Here is a 25,044-nt window from a genome sequence, read left to right as displayed (position 1 = left end):
TCATCCTTTTTCGTGCGGGCAGCCGGCGTTCATCGATTTATTAGACGTTGTCACGTCAAAAAATATTTTCAACAATCACATGTCGAAGCCAGACAGGAAGGAGCGTCGTAGGCAGTGTTATTCCCTGCGGAGGCCTGACGAACTGCACTGCGACAGCGCTGCAAACAGATGTGCGGAAAGGACGCAGGAAGCTGCGGCGGAAGCCAGCTGAAGAGCTTCGCGATACGTGCTATCGCGAGCAGAGAATAAACACTCATTTAAAGACAAGCGAAGGGGGTTTCCTCGTGCGACAATTCCGGCTTGTAGCAAGCACGTCACTTCATCTCTAACCATAGACATATGTGACAGGAAGGAAGCTTCGTGGGTGGCAAGCACAGTCTTGGGTCGTATCCGAACTAGCCAAGTTATTCTTCAATACTTTATTTTTTATTTTCAAAACGCAACAAAAGAAATTATGAGGCCACTTCTGTATAAGCGATGGTATTCCCATTGTTTCAGCGTGCCTTATTTCGGACACACCTCGATTATCCAGTCAAGAAAATAGTTACGCAAACTTTGTTTGAGGTCATTTAACAAGACAACTGTGAAGTGTTGTTACATAATTTCGTTACTACTAAATTGTGTAAATTTATGCTACATCTCATTGCACAATAACGTTTAAGCGAATTTAGGAAATAAACGGTGCTATGCGCGAGGCTAGAAACTGGCATACATTTCGCATCCATCGATACAATTGTTACAGCAAAAGTCTTAAGAGATTGCAGCATCATCGCACAAAAATTAAACCGCCTTCGAAATATTTTCAAGTACTTTACGTTTCAATTATTAATTGTTACTGGCCATTAATCAATATAATTCCAGTATAGTTTCGCTACTGTAAAATTTCATTTGGCACATTCCCCGATGTTCACGACAGTGACTACATTTAAGAGTTAAAATGGCGTCAGACACGGGTCCTCCCATCTTGACGAAATCACCGAAAACGTGAGCTCTGCGCATGCGCCAGAAGTCTGGGCAACGGATGTCGCGGTTAGGACACCAAAAAAAGAAAAATCTGTTCCCCAAAAAACAAGGGACTGGTCGTGTCCTATCGCGCACCAGGAATACGGCCAGGGTACAGGTGTACATGGGAACAGCGGGCCAGAGAGGCGGTGGCGGGGAGACACATGGAGTACGGAGGATGCACGAGGAATGCGGAGCGCAGCAGCCGGGCCGACTTGTGAATGAGCCGCGGGGCAGGAGACTGAAAAGGCCCGCTTGTTCTCGTCAGCAGAAGCGCGCGCGCACGCGGGCGCCTCCACGGGGGAAGAACAAGACGGCCGCGAGAAGCAGCAGCTTGAAGGGCGGGGAGGTCTTTAGCAGCGGAGAACAATGCCTCGATTATGAGCGGCGGCGGCGACGACGGGCGCCCCTCCATCACAGCCGCTGCCGGGCAACACAACCCGAACTCACGGAAAACTCACTGCCGAAACTTGCACAGTGGCTGCTCCGTGTTTGCTTACACGAGTCAAGACGAAAATTTAATTAGTAACACAGAACTGTAGGATTAAACAAATTTTAAGTCAGAACTTGTACGGAAAACTTTGCGCCGCAGGCTCATCGCAACTAAAACAAGTTGAAAACATTTACTATAATTATAATCTATAAAGTGTTCTCCAAAGCTGTTATATGCCTTTGATTATTTTTTTATGGTCAATAATAAAACCAGTATTCATGATCAAACACTATACGTCGAGACAATGTTCAATAAAATTGAGTTCTACAACCGCCGCAAAACCTTTCACTGTAGTAAAATGAATTTAATTTAATGGGGTTATACACCTTTCCCTTCCATACGTTTTTCTGAGGTGGTGTTAACAGCCAATTATTTCAAAGAAATATATCGTTTTACAAGTTTCGAGGTGTCTTTGGATATTTGTTCACTAAACATTACCCAGACGATCAGTATTCCATCTTAAATACTGTATTATATTCGATAAAAAAGGTCTTTTCGATTCAAATTCAAGAGATCGAGCCATAAAAAGCACTTTAGACCACAAATAATATGAACGTTATTATTTAAACTTACATTTTTTGGGATAAAACTGCGGCCGAATTCTGACACACCTAAATTGTTGAACGTCCAACATATGTTCTATAAGTAAAGCGTGTTTACAATCTCACTATGCGCTGCATCGTACCAAACAAGGTACTGTCTCATAAAATTTTCCTTTTCTCTCAGGAAAATGCAAAAAAAATAAATGCACGGCAAACCCCTCCCCCTTTCCCCAGGCCAGTTAAAAAGTCAAAATGAAATATAACTTTTTTACATTATTTAATTAAAGGTTGTAACAAGTAGATTAAATGAAACAAATTACAATGATATGGACTTAAAAAAAAATTAAACGGCCGGGCTTTCACGATCATAATGTGCCCCGAACCACTACTTAGGTAGCCGGCTACTAGCTCGTAAATTTGAGCGATATCTGAAATGAAGCCCTACCTCCTCGTCACTGTGGCAGTGTTAACCTCTCTCTCACTGCTACGTTGAAGGGTCCCTCGCTCCTAAAGCCTGCCCCACACGACACCCATTTCCTTAGCAGTTTTCATGTAATTTTTATGCTAGCGCGCCTGCTCCCGTGTGGGTAACATTTCAGCACCCTTCCAAGGGGTCTGGCTCTGGGTATAAAAGTTTTCATAACAGAAGTCTTAGCCAAAACCGTAATAGAACGTGTTCTATTTTTCTGCTATACCCACAAGCTGGAGCCGTCAAGATGGCGGACCCACGTGTTGCAATATAATCCCGTATATAGTCTGTATTGTCAACATTAAGGGACGTAACAAATGTAATGGTATGCCAAATGAAACTTTATAATAGTAAAACTACTATGGAATATATTTGTTAAGCTGAAATTGCCACAGAAAGAAGTAATCGTAAATTTTAAAATACGTTATAAAAATACGTTGCAGTTAATATTACCCTTTATCTCCTAACAAGTTCGTAGAAGTTGCGGTAGCGTAGTGGCGAAGGGCACGACGGCAGCGGTAGAAGGGTGATTTTGATTGTGGTTCGAATCCTCATCAATCCATTTTTTTTTTTTTAGTGTTTTTTAAATAACAGATAATTAAATTGTACATACTGTGCTTTCTGCAAATATAAATTATTAGAATTAATTTATGATATAATATTATTAACTACATTTAGGTGTCTCAGTCCATTGATTTTATTCATAGTACTACGTACCTAGATTTATTTTTACTTTTAAAAAAGTAAAGTAAAATCACATGTTCACAAATAATTTAAACCAAAAGTTAATTTTATAATTAAAACGCCAACGTTTATTAAGAAACGAGTGTCCATAAATTAATAATGAATAAACTGATAATTCATAGCGACACACCTGTGAGGGTAAAAAAAAAAACATGCAAAATGTTTTTCTTCACGGAAGATTTAAATTTATTACGCGGTATGTGCGTGTTTATTTGTCTCACTGGGTTACAAAAAATATTAGTTACAATTCCTCTAATTATATAGTTAAATATATAAGTAATCAATAAATCTTATATATAACATATATGAATCGGTAGCGTTTTTTTACTATTACAATGAAATTAGCTTGATTAACTGTATAGTTAAATTAATATTAGAATTTAAACCGTACATAAACTACATTTAGTAAACCCAATGTCCCTTGTATCATTTAAATTTATATATTTTTAGATTTTGAAATTAACCTACAATTTAAAAATGTATTTGTAATTCCAAAATTGCTCTTAATTTGTTTTTAAATACTAAACCAATTTTGTTATTTATTTGCAAATGAAAAATATAAGATAAAATATAAAATAATATTTCCGCAAGTTACATAATTTTTAACACAAACAGGTGTAACTTTCACTTTTTTTTCAGTATTTTGATAAGTTGACTACGACAGGTTTATCCTCCCCTGATATGTTTGCTTTGGTCGGCAACTGCGTTGGCTGGTTTTCTGTTAGCATTCTAGGTATCGTGTGTATGGAGTTAAGAAATCTTTCTGCGGTTCTGCTATACAAATTTTTATGAAAATTTTTATACCCATGGGTATAACAGATGTTATAGCAGAAAATGGGCATCGTGTGGGGTGGGCTTAAACACCCTTCAGATGACGGCGGATGCACCACTTCACTTCAGAAGTCATCAGCTCGGTGAAGCCTCCTTCCTCTGGTATAACCCCCCACCTTCACCACCACCACCACCGGCCACCCGTCCGATCCCCTTTCATACTTTTTTTCAAATCTACAGACACCACACACCAATTAATATAATGTTGATACATGACGTGGACGGTACTTTACGGACCAATCAAGACGACACACGACGTCATTGGGTGATGACACGATCCAGTGGCAACGCAAGAGCTCAGAAAGGTGGAAAAAAAAAGAATGAAGAAGAAAATAACTCGACAGCCGATAAGAGAGGATGGAATGGGAGGTTGGTTGGTTGGTTGGTTTGGGGGGAGGTCAGGGAAACACTCCAGCGTAGTCTGGGAACGCCATGCACGGGGAGTGTCAACAGGGACTTGATGAACCCCGTCACGCGTCGCACGTCGAGGCCGACACACGGGAGTTACACTACTGATCGCACTGTCAATCCGGGGACACGTGGAGAAGCCTACGATTCACTCGTCCTCCTGGACATACCCGAATACTCACGTTGGCAAGCCTTCTTTCAACAGACGAGAGAGCCAAACGGCCGATCGTGCATCTTCGGTTTTTTTTTTTTTTTCCATTGTAACTCATGATAACTAATGGTCAATTAGGATAGGTTAGCTACATTATAAATACTTTAAAACATTGTGGACGGTTGATTTGGTTAGGATAGCTACATTAAAGATACTGTGAAATCATGTATACGGTTTCCTAGCGCTGTATAGCTACATATTAAAAAGGTATTTGCTAAGCAACCATAAAATGATTTTACAGTATTTTTAATGTAGCTATACTTACCTAATATAACCAACCATCCACAATGTTTTATTGTATTTATAATTACTTCTTGCTAATTTTTAGAATGACATCTTATAAATTAAACCCGCGCATTTGGAGAATAAATGCCCGCGAATTTCCCCCTCCCCCCCCCCCCCAAATAAATACACCTGTCGTGGTACGGAAAAAAAAAGCGAGCATGAACTTCGGGTTTGGGTCTCTCGTCTGTGAAAAGAAGGCTTGCCAACGTGAGTATTCAGGTATGTCCAGAAGGACGAGTGAATCGTAGGCTTCCCGGGACACGTGAGGTGGACCAACAGCTCGGGACACGAGTCTTTCGCACGGACCGTTTGATGCTCGAACCCGCTCGTCAGGCGATTACTGTGTCATTGGCGACAGACAACCACATACAACCAATATAGCGCAAGGAATTTGGAAAAGGTTATGGTCACGCCCTACGTGCGTTGGAAGTTATACTTACTTATTGTAACAATAAAAAATAATCAAATTTTAAGTTAATATAAATAATATATTAAATTCCATAAAATTAAATAATGTAAATAAATATTCAGTATTCAGTATTCAATGTTAACATAAACAAGTGTATAAAAATTTATTTATTTTAGTAAAATAATCGAGATAAATCTTTAAACGATATAAAATATGACGAATATTTATTCTAATTAATTTAAATTATTTATAAAATAATAATGTAATACTTTATTGTGCAAAATATTATACAAACGGGAACCTAACCTAACTTATATTGTGGCGGAAGCACTCGAAATTTACAGCGTGACAATATAAATAAACTAAGTTACTAACACAATTAATATTCACAATAAAAGTTTTTTTTATTTGAACCAGTATTCAATGTAAATTACTAAAACATTTAATTTAAGCACATATTTAATTTTTATTTTTATGTAGACTTTTTTCATCCTGCCAATTTTTGTTGCATGGTGCGGGCGGATCGTAAAAAAATAATTCTCATACCATTTTTTCATAACGCGCCTAAAGAAGTATAACTTCATACATAATTTCCTAGCTTACCAGTAAATACGTTCCCAATTATATTTTTAACCCTTTTTTTTAAGTAAATGCACGAAAATAAACAAAAAAGGTGAGCTAGTCTTTCAGTACTCGAATGTTACGAGTCTATCGTATCAAAAACTGTGTATTAAAAATATATATTTTAATACACCACATAATATTATTGAATATATATTATATATATTACATATTCTACATTATTTCATAAAGTATTTATAACGTATTAAAAGAGCCACACGGCAATTGGTCGCGCTGTTCAAGACTACTGTTAGCGGAACGAACGGTAAACAGCTGTGTGGCGCCTCTCTTTTTTCCAACGCTCTGGAAATGTTTGCGCTCGCTGACACACTGCAAAACGAGTGCCAACTGTAGGCTACACCGAAAAAATTTAATAAAATTGAATGGCGCGCGCTTCTCCCTACTTTCTGTTACACATTTCCGTCTCGACGAAATTAATTACTCCCACCAAAGGGTGTTTTCCGAGATCCAAGATGTTTCACATAAAAATTAAGAACTTTTTACGTAGTCTTATGTTTTTAAAATCACGCACAGGCATTTATTTAAAATGGGGTTCCGCCAATGCAAGAATGCCTTCGCACGTTCGACAAGTCATAATGTAATCACGGTATTATTGGACGCGAACTATAAAAATACACTTTGATTGACCGATTAACTAAACTATATTTGCAATTTTGACACCACAAATGCTTCATAAACGTTTTAGAGCAATCTCGTAAGCATTTTAGACACTAAACAGTTGTTTTGAGTACACATACAAATAGAATAACGACTGAAAAAAAAAAATTAGAAAAAAAATATCGCGTGGTAAAATTTAACAGACTAAGTATACCATCAACTCAGCCAATTCATTTTTTTTTTTTTTTACCTAGAACAGCTGAGAACATGGGAATTATGCTCGCACGCCGAATCCAAGACGCACATCAGGGTTTTGACCGGACAGCGACATTCAAAGGGGATCTTTTGTGCGGTGGTCCAGGAACTCTGGGCCACTGGTGAAATAATGCGTTTCCCGCCAGGCAATGTTTAGAATTGTATAGAGTTGCCAGGACACCGCCCAAACGCACGTCTGTCATTATGAAGGCCAGCTCTATTCACAAAGCTTTTGTAGGCAGTTCCTCTCAGCTCGCACACGAATATATACATTGGATTCATAGTGTTAAAAAAAATAAGGGGGGGAGGAGCCTTGTTGGCAACACTGTCACCCAACATGACATTCTGGGCTCGATCCCTGATAGCTCGAATACGGATTTAAGAGTTTGATGCAGTAGCGGTCATATGGGATGGGGCAACGATGTGTACACCCGATTCCCTCTCTTTTCCCATAACCACCAAAAATAAAAATAATTGTAATTATTAAAACAAAAAATTTTCAAGGCGCCAGAATGAGTGATATAGCCTAAATTGAAACTATACTTAAATAGCAACTAATAACAAACTCGGAAGTTAAATGAGACATACAAAAGCCGAAAACGAATTTTAATATAGTACGCCATGTACCGAAAATGATCTCACACTTTGAATGACAATAACATTTGTGAACATGAGCAAGAGACAGAGTTATTTTTCTTTCTGGATATGTTTATTTTTAATTTCCTTCATTTAATGTAATTCCTTTTAAATAACAAAAAAAAATTGGTTGTCTGTAAAGTCGGTTTACGGACGATAGTTTAACGTGACAACGTCATAACAAAACACTGATGAAATGATTGCATACTTCATGAATAAAATTGAATCATTTTTATTTTAATAATAAAAGAATAAATACTTGAAATTATACTAGTAATAAGATTTTTAAAATGCAAGAATAATCAACCTTTATTGCCGACATTGTTGTTGTAATAAGCAATGAAAACCACATTAACTTTTCACTTCACTTTATAAACAGTTGAGTAGAAGAGAGAGATGCGGCGCAAGCGTACAACGAGCGTAACGGGACACAGCGTAACGGGACAATGTGCGTAACGGGGCACTTTTTCGTGCGTGCAGCCGGCGTTCATAGATTTATTAGACGTTGTCACGTCAGAAAAAAATAAAATTCAAGCGCGAGTACATCCTGGGACTTACTAACCTACCTCCGTCCCACAAGTGTGGGAGCCACTGCCTCGCGACTTGGCAACTCCGGCCGCGCGGCGGATAGCCATCGCGCGCACCTGACTTCCTCCTCCTACCGGCGGGAGCGATGGCGTCGCACAATGCAAGGTGAGGACGCGCCGGCTGACGGTCCCAAGCAACCCTCGTCTTCCCACAATTAGCGCCGGCTTCCTTGGGGGCGAGATCTGACGCTTGGCCGACGGAGCGAGCCGCGCCAGACCCCACCAAAAACCCCGCTGACCTGAAGAACCTAGGTCGCGGCGCGCCCCCCTGCCCCTTATCCGTGGGAAGACCTCAAAACTTTCCCCGGGCGACTTCCGGCCAACCCCTACCGGCCATTAGCAAGGGCGGGAACTATGTTCCCGACAACAGTAACGAGCGGGCGACGAGTCTTCGCCTGGTAAAAACCGGGCGCATCTTGATTTTTCCGAAATTACATCGTGTTCCATATGCAGGAATACATTCGTAAGCAGTGAACGCCCGCAAAAAAAATTATTACGTTTTATAAATACCCAAAAACGTCACGACATTTAATAAAATCGAATACAGAGTATTCAATAACCATAGCTATGATAAAAAAAAAAAAGGGTGAACTTCGATTAACTTTATGTATACCATAAAATATCAATTTAGTTCACGAATATTTTGCACTTAAAATAAATTAAGTTTGCATGTATGTACTGTTACGAGTGGGGAAACAGGTCCGAAACGGATAGCCCATATAATTATTTGCAGTTTTACTTATCAGCTAATATATACAACTTTAGTTAAATTCCAACAATTTGTATGACTGTCCACAAATTAATCACGCGTTCATTAAGTTCACCATTTTCCTTTCCCCACTGAATTTCAACTGGACAGTGGCTCTGTCTACCGTTCGTCTCTTACCACGAAGCTCGGTCCCAACACACAGCTTCACTGCTCACTCGTCCGCCGCGCACGCAACTCGGTCCCAGATGTTCCAGTTCCAATGGCCGGGATCTTTGCACACGAAGCCCATCGCTCGTCGCCCGCTATCACCCTCCAAGGGGTCGGTCACTCACTCCCTTCACTCTTTATTACTCTTGAGGATTCGCCGATGTCGCCACCAGCCCGACTCAACACTCGAAGATGCCAGAGTAATGGCGTCCTAGTCACGCCACTTCACGCGAATGTGTTGTCGGGACCCGCAGGATCCTCCAGGCGAGACGGACTCCACGGGACAGAAAGAGGTCCACTAATGGGAGGTACGTGTACTGGTAGTGGAAGGAGGGACGGACGTTACACCGTGCCGCGACGGGGTTTACAAAGAGATAAGCGCGGCTAGCGCTCTGTTCCAGCCATTTCTGGCGCGCCTCGGACCAATACATTTTCTTGTTTTTTTATTATGTATCGTTTACAACTTGACTTTCCAAAATGCACTTGGAAAATTTGGCAGATGCAGGTTAACATGTGGTTCCACTCAGCACCCTAATCATAGTTGAATTTAGTTATTAACAAAGTTGTTCTTTCATTTCAACTCCGGGTTAGAAACGAGACATGATCAATAAAAGAGTGCAGTTCATCCTCATGTTACTACTTTCCGAATCTTACTCCATAACTGTATGAAACTACGTAAAATTGAAATTTTCAACAAGTTATTGGAACTAAAGAAGAAATCTGTATTTTTAATACAGAACACTTCCACTTTTCTTGTAGTTCTGGAGTCCATGAACACTGTCAAGGCTGCACAAATCGATTTTTTTTTGCAAATGCATCTTAAAAATAGCCTATCCATACATTTAAGGTATTCATACTAATTGCACCAATATCAATAAAAACCAGTTTCAATGCAAGGCAACGCCTACATTACTGCTATGCTAAATTCATCTGAACAAGAACCAAACCAGCTTGAAAAACAAAAGAGTAATATTCATTTTTGTAACATGCAAAGTTTTGCTTAGTATGTCCTTACCAGACTCTGTAAGCGTGCCAAAAGTTTCATAAGCTGCTTATTTTACCTGAATATTTTTGTGCACTGTGCAGAGGAAAACTGCGCCATAAATTAAAAAAAAAAAAAAAAACCTTGTAAATTCACCGAATGTTTTTAATAAATATCTACTTAAGTTTTTACTCCACGAACTAAAATTTTTCTTCTATGTAAAAATATACCCATTACATTACATTTGTGTTGCAGCCATTAATATTATATATATATATATATATATATATATATATACACACATACATACATACACACTTATAAAAAAACCTGAGCTGCTTTGCCTGCCAAGACAGCGCTGACTGGTCAATTGACAACTCCAAAGTCAAGCTAAAGGGGAATGGGAGGCAATAAAAACGCGATCTGGAACCTACCTGTTGACCTCGAGACATGGTAATATATAGACAATTGGCCCCCTTAGTGACATTCGCATAAGGCAACGAAATCTGAGGTCATTACGTCGATAGGCCAACAGATTCAACACCTACGAGATTTCACACAGCCACAAAAAAAAAGGAAAGTAAATTCAAATAATTCGTCACATACAAGAAACCTTGCGGTAAAAAAAAATTGCGTTTGGTAATGATTTTTAGTCTTGATGAAAACTAATTTTGCATATGAACTGAAGTCCTGATATGTTAAGATTTGATTTTGATTTATTATTATATTCAAACACTGCAATGTCAGTTAATTTTTTTCCTTCAATAAAGCAATAAATGTGCTATTAAGCTCAGCTTCTTGGCTCGTGGTTCAGTAATGGATATGAGCAGATCGGGGAAATAATTCGCATAAGGGTCTCGTGTACCTAGAGCATGGCTTTTTTTTATGAGCATTTCTTTGGTGGGCAGCATAAGGGGGCAAAAAGTCTTATGGAAACCCAGTTGACTCATGCTCTTTATAGCACCCAAGAAAGTTATTTTATATATACGAGGTTTTCACATACAATTCGATGCTAAGTACTTTATCTTCAGGTCATTATTTCTCGTTTTTTCGCATTCTTTACCAATTGTCCAAGGATGACTTCACCATAAATACGAAATAAGATTTTTTTTTTTCCCGGCTAGTCAACAGCGAGGCCATAAACAGAAACAAACAATGACACAGATCAGTGAACACAGTTAATGAAAAACCTATAAAGTGGAACTAAATTTTTTAAATCAAAATTGTGCGATGAAAAAAATTAACTGTACAAGATTTACGTTAAGAGTTATTGTACCGCTTAAGATTAGATAATGCAGTAATTTAAAACCCGCAGGCATCGGGACCGACGTTGACAAGCACAGGAAAAAAAACCTGCCTTAAGTTACCTACAACTACAGTCCCATTTGAAATGTGTAAAAATTAATATAATTTAATTCCTGGTAATATACTCCGGTAACTAGTGCTACCTGTAAAGTATTTTTTAAGGGGTCGTTACCACAATGCCGAAATACCATAACGCCGAATGTCAAAATTGACCACAACGCCGACAGCTAGAAAACTGCTGTGTACCACAACGCCGAAATAACAACTGAATGAATTTGTGTGTGTTTCTTAAATGTACCTTAACGCCGAAATACCACAATCATACCCAACCTAGCCTAGTCCAACCTAACCTAGTCCAACCTAACCTTTGTGGCAGTCCTGCAATGATATTTTTCGGCGTTAGTGTATTTCGGCATTGTGGTACACAGCAGTTTTCTAGCTGTCGGCGTTGTGGTCAATTTGGCATTTCGGCGTTGTGGTGCGTCCCTTTTTTAAAGACACGCTCTCTCTTTCAATCCAGTGTGCACAAGCACGCCGGGAACGAACGACAGGGCGGCGGGGGTCGCGGCAGACGTCGTGTGAACGTCGTTCCGAGTCGCAGCGCCGCGGCCGGGGCCTTCAGAGTCACTCCGCCGACACAATGGACCAACAAAGGAAGGCCTTCAACAGTAAACTGTGCTATGCGCACGGGAGAGGGGGAGTGGGGGGAGACGACTGCGCGCAAGAACCGACCACGTGCGAGCGCGGGTCCACACACAACGGACCTGCAGTCGCCGTCTCCCGCCATTGTGTCCTTTATTGGTAAATTGGGCCATTAACTCTACTGTGAAAATATTATTTCGGGGGACACCCCCCCCCCCCGGCCACAAGTGGCGCGTTAAAATATGTTTTATCATGCCGGCCTAGATCATTTCAAAGTACGCCAGAAACCCCACGCTTATTTACGTCCATCTACAAGGTGTCTACTAATACCCCGGTGAACCAATTTACGGACATTTTTATTAAAATTTCCTATAGTTTTATTTTTAACAAAGGGGGATTATATATATATATATTTAGCCAAATTTAAAAATGAGCTAATATAATAAGAAATTTTCTACAATTCTAAATACCGTACCGAATTTCAATTAGGAAAGCTACAACCCTTTCAGAGATAATTTCACACATTCTCTAAGTGGACAATCGCAAATATTTTTATTTAACGTGCGGCCAAAAGCCGAAACGAGGCGTTAATTTTTTTTTTTTTTTTTAGTTAGCAAAATGCTGGAAATTAACGTTTCGTGACTTCAGCACCATCGTTGTTTGTTTAGGGACGTTTTCGTGACTTTCGAGGCTAGTCCTTCAGTTTCCTCACTTTTTCGAAACTTTCATGGCCTGTAGATACCCTGAACCTTCACTTACAATGATCCACAGATAGTAAAATAATATACTACTGTACCTACTTGGCATCGAAATAGGTCTTCCAACTCTTAAAGCCAAAAGTTCCCACTGCTTCCCGAAATCGATTTTGACTATAGGCAACGATTGCTTTCCAAATGTCCATGGTAATTTGTGTTACAGTCCCTGACGACCTAACACATGGTTGGCTGCTGGTCACCAGCCTCGCCGAGAGAAACGAATGGCACACGAGAAAACAGTATCTCCCCCCAGTTTTCGGAACAGAAGAGTCCGTTCTCCCACATGCCGCGGTGAAACAGTCAGACCATGACACGTACCCCTCGTGCTAGGCATCGCAATAAAGGCCCCAGAGAAAACACGAGACATTCTTTCCCGGAACCCAGCTGACAGAACGCATCGTGACGCGTCCAACCACTTCCGCAAACGCATCGAGGAAAGTCTTGTATCAGTCACAGCTGGGCTCGTGAGCCACAGTTGGCTTGCCTTCGCCAGCAACCACTGCCTTTACAACTGCAAGAACTGTCCGTCCTTGTATTTTTAATAACAGTTTTTTTTTTATTTAAGACACACAGGGAACTTGTCAAGCATGGTTGGTTCTTAATTTCACATAAATTTATTTTTTCTGCGCAGTCAGGTAAATCATGTTTTTTTCCCCTCCATTTATTACGGTCTTACGATGATCTTAATTTTTTCTCCAGCACACATTTGGATTTTTGAACAATTTTTTTTCCCTTAATAACATCATCTTCACAAAAAAAATTCCCAACTTACGCATTAACTGGTTAGTAAATTTTCTAACTAATAATTCTCACGATTCACTTTTTTTTCTTCTTTCAATTATTGACATGATAAGTCTTGTACGGTGTAACCCGTTACAGAAAGTGGGAATCACGAAAGCTGAAATATTTGATCTGGTTCATTTTATTTAGTGCAAGGTTCAGCAATTCGCATTGGTACTTTTTTTTTTATAAATCAAATACAAAGTTAGTTTCTATGTAATGATGTCCTACAGAATGCTTTAAAACATTTTAGTTAAGTTATTTTTGTAATGCGTAAAACCCGATAAATTTGTTTTGGTTCGTGTATCAATGAATGGTGTTTTTGTCGCAGCGTGTGGCCGCACCTGGAGCCGGCCTGTCCCGGGGCGGCCCGGCGCTAGGAAGACTTCATTTCACAGACGAGAGAGCCACACCCGAAGTTCATGCTAGCTTTTTTGTTTACATGATTTCACAGTATCTTTAATGTAGCTATCCTAACCAAATACACCGTCCACAATGTTTTAAAGTATTTGTAATGTAGCTAACCTAACCTAATTGACCATTAGTCATCAGAGTTGACAATGAACAAAAAATTAAAAACAGAAGATGCACGATCGGGAGTTTGGCTCTCTCGTCTGTGAAAAGGCTTCCCCCCGGGAGGACAGGCCGTTGCGCAGTCGCGGCGGCGCGAAGGCCGGCGCGGGTTCAACAGCCAGACGCTTCCCGCCAAAACAAGATCCACCGCGCGTGAGACACGGCCGGGCGCCGGTCCGCCAATCACCTTCGCCCGTCGCAACGGTTGAAGGAAGGGGGGGGGGGGGGGGGAGAGAGAGAGAGAAGTTCGCGGCCAGGTAGTACCCGCGCGGGTGCCCGGGCCCGGAACGGAGCCACATCGAGAGATCGATTAGCAACAGATCGCACGGACCGTTTCATTTTCACGTCCGCACGTTTAATTCAGTCTACATCATCCTACTTGGAAGCCACGCGGCAGACTGGTTGCCAGCCTGACTTACTACACATTGATGAAAAGACAAATCCTACGTACACAAATTATATTCTTGGAAAAATAAATAATAAAATATATATATATAATTTTGATTTTAGGTTTTCTCGGCCACCAGAGAAGACACACACAGTCCGTCACGTAAAGATGTCTCGAATTTTACACTTTTTTAAATAAGTACCGGTCTTATACCCATATGAAAAGCATCGCAGGATGTTTGCTCTGTCACACTGTACAATTTTCGCATTCAACACTTTCCAATATGTTTGTGACAAAAAGTTGAAGGGTTATGACGTCACCGTAAACGACACTAGCGCCGCCATGTTTGTTTGAAAAGTTAGAAATATCTCAGAACAAAAATAAACTCTGATAGTGTGACATGATCTAAAACATATGAGGTTATATGCACAAATTTATTTGATGGAGAAATTTGGAAAACATTTTCCATCCATACTACCACCCCCCCCCCCCTCACCACCAAAATCAATTATCAAATATAGTTGAATACAAATATTTGACTGTATGCGGGGATTTTAAGAACACTAAAGGACACGACAAACGCTTGTACATAACAGTAGCACAAGGATGCGTACAACATTGGCAGTAGTTGTGAGACCTGAAAATTTGAGAGAAGTTACATGCCACAAACTATAAAAGAACTATGTAAAGAACTCTGCCATGCCCTCTGATAAGACTGGAGTGATTCACAGAAATCATGATAAGCAGCATCATTATGGATGGACTCGCACGGTCAAATACATGCTTATGCATACGAGTGTAAAACCAATGTTATCTACCACCAAGTTAAGTTTATAAACGCTGCTTGAAGTAAGTCCGAATTGACATAAAATAAACACTACTGCGGGAAATATGGCACAAACTAATAAATGATTAGTACGTGCGAATCATCTACCACACACAACTTCCGATTACAAAGAAAATAATTGCAAAATTTTGGCATGTTAGAAACGTGGCGAAGTACAGATGACTGGTGAGTTTTCTCAAGAGTACTTCCTTTTTTTTCTGCACTACATCATTCGCTCGCTGCCGAATACTATACGTCAATTATTTAGTGCAAGAACACGCGATTGGGGCGAACTTTTAAAGCACGCGTACTGCGAGAAACAGAGTGAGATAAAACAGAGCCGTTACTTGAGATAATTCTGAACTAAAGCGCTCCATATTTCACAAAAACGTACTCGCGAAAGTGAAAGTTGTGCAACCAGGGCAATTTAGCGGCGCTGACTTTCAACAGAGGCGTCAGCTGTAGCGCGAGGCAGCAAGTGCAACACAGCGACTTCAGCAAATGAAAATGTCTCCGCTGTCACGAGCGAAGTGATTCGGGTAATTATCAGACGTTGCTGCTTTTTTAGAACGGAAAGAAAAAAATCGGTAAACCTGGTTTACACACATTACACACGTCCCTAAATTTACACCCAAGGAATGGTTTCGTAATTCCTACCAGTTTGTGAAAAAATTTAAAATTTTATAACTTGCATTACAATACCTTTGCTTTTACGCTGACGGCGCCATTCATTATTTAACCTCCATAAATATAAATACATGTTTTCAATATACTAGATACGTTCCTGAATTAACCCTGCAAGGACGGTTTCTTAATTTCAACTGATTTGTGAAAAAATATTCAGTTTACAGCTTACATTACAATACCTATGTATTAACGCAATCGCCGTTTACAGGGTACATTTAGGGACGTCTCTAATACTCGAAAAACATTTTCCGTATTTATGTACTATTCGTTCCCCGAAGCCGCAACGTCCGATGCTGGTATAGTATTGTAAGTAATAAACTGTTATTTTTCACAAACTATGTAGGAATTAAGAAATCATCCTTTCATTCCTTCGGGGTAAATTTAGGGACGTGTGTAGTGTGTAAAACCCGTGTTTCCCCCCCCCCCCCTTTCCGTTTCTAAAAGCCTCGACATCCGATATTTACCGTGGTTCTAATAATCTCGTGTCATAAATTTAATTTCCAAGGAACCAACTGAAGAGGCGACAAAGCTACGGGGAGGAAGAAAAAGGGACACTGACTGAATTATGGTTTAACGTATCGTCGACAGAGGTACTATTTGAGACGATGAAGGGTGATTAGAACAGAACACTGACGGAATGCAAGAGTGAGGTATACTCCGACTCAAGGCAACGTCCGCCACGTGTACAGATTTGCAAAAATTCCCGGTCTGACCCGGTCGGGAACAGAACCCTGGATCGTCTTTATGGGAGACGAGTGATCTGAAACACGTATTTTTCTAGTCACTGTAAACAACATACTCATTTTCAATTTTTTTCATCCAGCATATGAGCGCAGAACGGAACCTACAAGTTTAATTTGTAAATAAGTAATTATAAGCAAAAAATATTTCGCGCCAGTAAAGACAAGACAAACCTAATGAAAGATAACTAATTGATTGTGAAGGGAAGGGGGGGGGGGAGGAGTTAAATCTTGTTAGATTATATACACAAATAATGCCTAATTCGTATGGATTAGGAGATGGATACACCGAAGGGCTAGCAAATACGCCACAGTTAGTAATTGGCTGTGGTCAGGGGCGCAAATCTGTAGGATTTGCAAGGAGGGCCCCGGAAAGGGTAAGGGGGTTGGGCCCCCGGGATCTACGTCTATGGCCACGGATAGTTTCGAACAGCCGGAACAATAACATGCTCTGTAGGGATAATATGAGTTCAGAAGTTCTCCAATGAAACATCCGGGGTTCGACGCGGGGTCGTTACCACAACGCCAAAATACCATAACGCCGAATGTCAAAACTGACCACAACGCCGACTGTACCACAACGCCGAAATACCATAACGCCGAATGTCAAAACTGACCACAACGCCGACTGTACCACAACGCCGAAATACCATAACGCCGAATGTCAAAATTGACCACAACGCCGACAGCTAGAAAACTGCTGTGTACCACAACGCCGAAATAACAACTGAATGAATTTGTGTGTGTTTCTTAAATGTACCTTAACGCCGAAATACCGCAATCAAACCTAACCTTACCTAACCTAGCGTAATATAATATAACCTAACCTAGTCTAACCTAACCTTTGTGGCAGTCCTAAAATGACATTTTTCGACGTTAGGGGTTGTGGTACACAGCAGTTTTCTAGCTGTCGGCGTTGTGGTATATCGGCGTTGTGGTGCGTCCCCTTCGACGAGCACAGCGCCTCGCAGACGCGACGAGCACGCTCACGACCGCGACTGTACCTCACGCGCCGGCGCGCACTCTTGGCCGGGACTGTACCGCTCGCACACAGGAGGGAACGTAAACCGGCGTTCACACATTCCGTGCTCGGGGACCGGCCGGGCGACCTTCACAACTCCTTTTATCTCCTCGGGGCATCGACTATTTTTAGAGCGCGACCCCTCGCACGTAGAAAAAGAGGGGGAGGATAAAAAAAAACCCACCCGCGGGACCTTCCCCCCCCCCCCCCCCCCCTTCCGCATAAGCCCCATCTTTCGCGCACATGTGTCCCGCGACGCCGAACGACGGACGAGAAAACTACTTCGCGAGCGCAAAATGCAGCCGTCAACGAAAAAAAAAAAAAAAAAAAAAAAGAACTGGCTGGTGTTTAATTTCTTCCGAGATCAGCACTCTAGATCTGGAGTCGAGGCTCTAATTACAAAGACATTTAAGTACCTAGGTCAATGCTCCACTCTTTGCGAAAGGTTACGTCATACGTCACCGCATATAAGCGCCCAAGCACTTGGTATCGTTATCGCCATACGTTTAGAAACATGTATTAGTTTCAAAAAGCTTATCATCATCGCACCAAACAATTCAACGTATCTCAAATGTTTTGGTATGTGGAATGAGAACAATAGTTAAACATCTACTTAGTTTCAAGTTCCTTTCATACATTTCCTAAGGTTAATATCTCACTAAAACAATGGAGACGACGTCGGCATTGATCAATGTGATTTCAGGATTTGGAGCTAAGTCGCATCAGTGTGAAGCAGAAGATAACGGACCTCCAAAAAATACAGCAGACTTCAAAAACATACGCGCCCAACTTTGGGCTCAATTAATGAGTCACGCCAAGCGTTAATTGCATTCTTTGAGAATTAATTAAATTAGATGAACCAATCTGAAACGCCAGAGGGGCAATCCTAAATTAATTTCGCAAACATTCTGAAATATACGTATGTAAACATAATGCACAGTAACTTGAAAAAAGTCTGTGAAACACAGAACAAAAAAACAAACAGTAATCGTTGAAGTTTAAATTATAAAGATTAAACAAACAACAGAAACATCATTGGAGCAATTTTAAATATCTCAAGGATTATTCTCAGACAAATGAATAAATACGCGTTTTAAATCTGGTCGACATCGAGGTCATTATAGAAACATTTGGGGTGAAAAGAACGGAAGAATAACGGAATCTACGAGTAGGGAAAATGGTAGTAATAAAAAAACTGGCCCAACAGCTACGTTCTCCACGTGCGAAAAATTCCACCGAAAAGCAAACCAGGATCGATTTGGTTAGAGGCGAGAGATCTGACCTAACAATCACCGTAGCACCATGAAGCTAATGGAAATCAATACATGTATTAACATAATGGGATAGAAAATACTGTACTTTCACTCTATACAAGATAATGCGTGACTTTGATATGTGCTCCAGCGAACACTATCGGGTCCACAAAAACAACTGTCGCAATCTTTCACAATGATACATAAAATGTAAAAGTAAAAAATCTCGGTCGAGTAAATGGGTAATATCCGACCAAAGGGGTAGAAATGGGGAAGATTTTATGAAAATAGAAAAATCGCTGTAACTCCCACAATATGGAAAATATCACAACCGTCTGAGTGTACTGTAACTCGTAGGAGTAACACCAAAATCTTTTAAATTTTGTCTGAATAAGTTTTTGATACAACCAACACTAACTGCAAGGGGTTAGAAAAACAAGGGTCGGAGGACAAAAATAAAATATAGGTAACTCTTCACATGAAAATCGAATACGTTCAAATTTTGTATTGATCTTATAATTTGTATACAAATCTTCTTCCAAAATAAATAGTTACTTCGAAATCTACCTACGCCTGTAGGCTATGCCGAAAGGGGCCGTTTTATTACAAAACATAGTTGTGCTTTCCGGACAGTTTAAATCTTTTTTATAATAAAGTAGTTCGTCTAAGAGATAAATTAATATTGTAAACCTAAAACTTTGGATCCAAGTTTTTTTTCTCTAGTGGTTATGGAACCGCCCCATAGATAGCGTCACATGGGCAAAACATGGGTTTTAGTTTCCAGTTTTTTAGCGTCACATGTGCAAAACATGGGTTTTAGTTTCCAGTTTTTTTTTAAAGTAAGAGTCGCACTCATATCTCCCTCCTTGTTGGACAGAGTGACTCACCGGAGGGAATCCTTTTCACAGACGAGAGAGCCACACCCGAAGTTCATGCTCGCTTTTTATTCCCGTTCTATCTCATTGTATAAACCAGTGTGGCATTAAATTTTGCGGTAAACACTTTACATAAATCTCAGCAGACTACTAACCCAGTCAATCTTGGTTACACCATAAATTACTATTATAACATGTAAGTTACATCATCCCACAATTGAGGTATTATAAAAACATTACAGTTTTCATTAAAACATTGTGGATGGTTGGTTATATTATGTAAGTACAGCTACATAAAAAATACTGTAAAATCATTTTATGGTTGCTTAGCAAATAACTTTTTAATATGTGGCTATCCAGGGCTAGGAAACCGTTTACATGATTTCACAGTATCTTTAATGTAGCTATCCTAACCAAATCAACCGTCCACAATGTTTTAAAGTATTTACAATGTGGGTAACCTTCTTACAATGAACAAAAAAAAAAAAAAAAAACTAAGATGCACGATCGGGGGTTTGGCTCTCTCGTCTGCGAAAAGAAGGCTTCCCACTCACCGGGACCCGAGGGCAGCCCGTGTGTGAACGCCTGCCTCCCAGGCGACCGCCCCGGCCACTTGTTTTCGCACGTTCCCGCCGGCCTGGCGCGTCGCCAACGCGATTAGCGGGACGTAGAACAAGCTGCGTGGCTGTTCGCGCGGCGCCACAGTTACCACACACACACTGGCGCGCCAACCACCAACCCAAATAAAATTGTGTTCACGTACACGCAGTCGGGTCGTTACCACAACGCCGAAAAAACCATAACGCCGAATGTCAAAATTGACCACAACGCCGACAGCTAGAAAACTGCTGTGTACCACAACGCCGAAATAACAAGTGAATTAATTTGTGTGTGTTTCTTAAATGTACCTTAACGCCGAAATACCACAATCAAACCTAACCTTACCTAGCGTAATATAACCTAACTTAACCTAGCCTATTCTAACCTAACCTTTGTGGCAGTCCTGCAATGACATTTTACGGCGTTAGTGTATCTCGGCGTTGTGGTAATTCGGCGTTGTGATACACAGCAGTTTTCTAGCTGTCAGCGTTGTGGTCAATTTGGCATTTCGGCGTTGTGGTGCGTCCCCCACGCAGTCATTATTCGGCTCACAAGAGTTTTAGCTCTGCCTTACCACCTTCCGGCACTCGGTTGATTACTCAACCCTGAAGATACCTGCTGCGATGCAGCGATAAACGTCGGTAATATACAATTAATTACTGTCAGATATTATCTGGAAATGCTGTTTTTACACGTAGTTGATTGCATCCAAGATAAACAGTAGGAATGTCCCTAATGTGGGATTGTTAATTAATTGTTTAATATAGTCCCAGCTGAGACACTGTTGCCAACAATGCAGTTTGAGGTCTACGTGTGGCTTATTATTATCTCGCAAATTTTTGACAGTATACATACTCTCAGTAGTCTGTTGCGTATATCTAGTAAATTAAAATAAATTGAAAAAATGCAAATTTCTTATCTTCCATTTCAGTGTGTTGTAAAATTGATGTAACCCGGATGAAAATCACACTTTAATAAGTTTTATCCCTTTTACTCCATTAAGGAGCAAATGCAAAAAAAAAACTTTTTTTGTTTTTATTGTAGATTACGTCAAAATTCAAAATTCTTTATTTTCAGCTGTATAAATAGCCTTAATAAAATCACTTCATATTTTAAATTTGAAAATAAATTAACCCTCATATTTAATTGTACTTAACTGGATGTGATATCCATCGTTAACTAATTCCATTTCGTCCCAAAGCGTTATTATGAACTCAATCCTCTTAATCACAATAAAATAATAAAGTCACAGTATCATCATCATTAAATGGTAGGAAAATTTAAGATAAGTATATTTATTATAAAATTTAAACTAAATAAAGTAACCTAAATATTTACTGTTAAGTTTTTAACATAGGCTGTATCGCTATTGTCACTTGGCGTCAATTTTGTAAAATTATTTTTGACTATTCAATATGGAACAGTTTTAAAGAAATGAAAAGTAATACTTGATATAAGATACATCTACTTATTCCTAAATACATCAATTTGGTCCAGTAAAAAATACGTTATTGAATAACAAACATCTAATCTTTCACATTTATATATAAGCAGGATAGTAAAAGCATTTACGGATACGGCAACAATGTATTTGGACAGTTACATTATCGTTAATAAGCATCGCTCACTATATTTGTGGTTTATGATTCCATGTGTTGTAACAGCCCACCTAGGATTAACCAACATATACTGCCTTCAACATCAAGGAGAGGATTAATTAACTAACTCACTCACTTCCCCCCCCCCCCCCCCCCGATAATAGCCACAGAGTAAGTCATTATCTCGTTAAATTTCTAGACTTGCTGCATTTCCGGAAAAATAAAAATCGGAAAACCGTGATTTTTAAACAGTTGAGACGTTCCTGCATTTACCATAAAAATAGAGCTTCGAAAAAACCTACTGTAATATCATAAACTGGCTAACGGTCGGGGCCATTAAGTTGAGGTAATCGTGGGGTTTAAAACCATTAAAAACGAGAAAAGAATTTATTCCAAAATTATTAAAATCGCTGTAGCAATGGCATTAAAGCGCAAGAAATAATTTCACATCAATATTTACTAGTTTTCAGCTGGAACACAATGTTTGCAGACTTTTTAAGTTCATAAAGCGTTAATTTATTCCCTTTCCTAGCATGCGTAGTGGATGTAACTGAATTTTCACGAACGTTAACATGGCGTGTGGACTTCCACTAACCCTCACACCGCTTGGAGCGTGTGCCGACACGAGAAGATGTGCTCCAGCAAGCGCGTAAACAAAACGGTCATGGTAATGTGATAATCTACATCTTCGAGAATGTTTCACCGCCTCTCATCAAGAAGTCAGGTAGCGCAGAGGAAAGAAAACAGGACTAGGACGTGCACTCGGGACAAAACTCGGTCCGACTACCTACCCGTGCTTTCAGAAATATTTATAGGCAAATGCGGGGATGGATACTGGCGATAATGGATTATTCTCTCCCCTCCATAAACATCCTTATTTGTGTTGTTATAATATGTTGCACCTCTAATTGGTAGATTGTCAGTATCACGTATCCAAGATTAATGTAGGTATACAGGATCAATGGATAAACATGTGATACGGAATAATTATTGATACCTGTTTAAGATTTGAACATAAGATTAAAGAACGTAAATTGTGTTCAATAACCCAATTTAGTTACAATAAACGTGATGAGTTGTTGAAATATACTGAATGTAATACAAGGCTAAACTAATAGAACAAAAAATTTCGTAGGTATTTTTATTGTACTCCAATACTGCTGTCGCCTCTCCCACGTGTAAGGATTATATGTTTATCCAGATTCACAATTTAACATACATCATTCTACTTTTCGGGTTGAACTATGCAGTACATCAACAGCATAGAATAGTTACAAGATAGCGGTAGCCAAACATTTATTTAAATAAGATCGTTTTAACAAAACGAATAACACGTCAAAAATTAGATTAAAAAATAATTATACCAATTTGTTATAAAACTTGTAAAGTGATATACATATAAGTCCAATGTGGCTCCATCAGAATGTGATGTAATTCAAATTGTTATGAAACTCATTTTTAACAGTATGGTCTGTAGGCCTGACAAACAACAAATAAATGCGCGAAAATAAGTTGGCCAACCTAATGCCAGGCACGACAAACCACGCCCGCAGGCGCTCAGAATAAGGGCTCAAAGAGACCCAAGCAGACTGAAGGTAGGGAGACAGAACCCTAGATCGGAGAGGATGAAGTAAGGGGGGGGGGGCGAATGACTCACCCACCCACTTCCGGTGTTGCTATGGTTCTCCCATTCCTATCACGAAAGCTTGCTTCATGTTCCCCTAGAAAAACGAGCAAACTGATGGGGACGTCAGACACGCACGCACGCACGCACGCACGTTGAAGTTCACGCTACAGTTGTGCACGTAAATATATATCGGTACAACAAAGCACGACGCTCTAACAGGCGAAAGCCTTAAACAATAACTACATTAAGGAGTCACGATGATTCAAGTGGACACTATGTGCTTAAAAACTTGTTAGCTGTTTCATGAATGAATCATCAGCGGCCCACGAGCCATCGTTGAGTCACTAACTGCAGGGATTCCAACCCGGCTACTCCAGAGGCCGGTCGCAAAGTTCTCGCGCTGTCATGGAGTCGCCCTACAGTGGAGAACTTGCAACACTGTAAGACAGTCAGCCAACACCCTAAATCCTGCTCTATGTTTACGAATACAATGCCAGAGATAGTGAATTTTCTCAAACGCTGATGACAAAATTTACGTACACCAATAAATAAAACTTCACTTTAATACCACCCATCGGTCTAACTCATACACGTTAAATCGTCAAATCGTTACTTTCTGTAATATTTAGTGAGTATATATATATTTTTTTAATGTGGTAAAATACGGCAAACACAATCAAGACATTTAGAGCACAACCTACATATAAAAAATTTAAAAAAAAACTAATAACTGAAAGCAAAGCCACGTGTTGCCAAAACATTACATGCCATTTAAATAATTATATCATGACGTTATTTACGATTAATCATAAATTGTTTGACATAACGCACTCGTAATAATTTAGCATCATATGCGACCAAAAATAACACGATCTAAGTAGTAGGTTATTCAAATATTAGCTAGCTGTTAGAAAGCAAAATAAATACACTTTAAATATATATTAAAAACTTACTTGCACAAAGAGGGTATCCAAATTACTCTAGAAGCACTTCTACCACGACTCTCGCACTCAGCCTTTATAATCGTTGTGACTATATGCCGGCTAAAACCGTTGTCTTCCACAGTTGTCACCCTCCCCCTTCCACACAGAGAGTCACGTGACCTAGCTCGGAGCCAATCAGAGAGCACTGCCAAGCCAAGCCGCTAGCCTACCGAGCACGGAGCAGCGCTGCGAGCGACGCGGTTTCGAACGTGAAGCAGTGTAGCCAACATTCAAGACAAGGCAGACTTTCTTCATATAGGGTGTGGTGCTGAGGTAGTCGAACATTACACTTACAATTACTCATTGGTAAATACGATATAAAATACGAGAAATGTGGTTTAAGAAATGTTATAACAATACAAAAACCTCAATTATATGTAAG

General features: G+C 39.9%; 1 protein-coding gene across 1 annotated transcript in view; it reads right to left on the bottom strand.

The window, feature by feature from the left end:
- LOC134542033 (A-kinase anchor protein 200-like) overlaps nucleotides 1-24,799 on the bottom strand; it is a 162,325-nt gene extending 137,526 nt beyond the window's left edge. Inside the window, exon 1 of the mRNA XM_063385878.1 lies at nucleotides 24,633-24,799. The gene's annotated coding sequence lies outside the window, so the exon portion shown is untranslated. The remainder of the gene's footprint in view (nucleotides 1-24,632) is intronic.
- Nucleotides 24,800-25,044: the final 245 nt, after the last annotated feature.

This window comes from Bacillus rossius, assembly GCF_032445375.1.
Source record: "Bacillus rossius redtenbacheri isolate Brsri chromosome 4 unlocalized genomic scaffold, Brsri_v3 Brsri_v3_scf4_2, whole genome shotgun sequence".
NCBI classification, from domain to species: domain Eukaryota; kingdom Metazoa; phylum Arthropoda; class Insecta; order Phasmatodea; family Bacillidae; genus Bacillus; species Bacillus rossius.
Note: the sequence above shows the minus strand (reverse complement) of the source record. Positions and strands in the feature narration are given on the sequence as shown.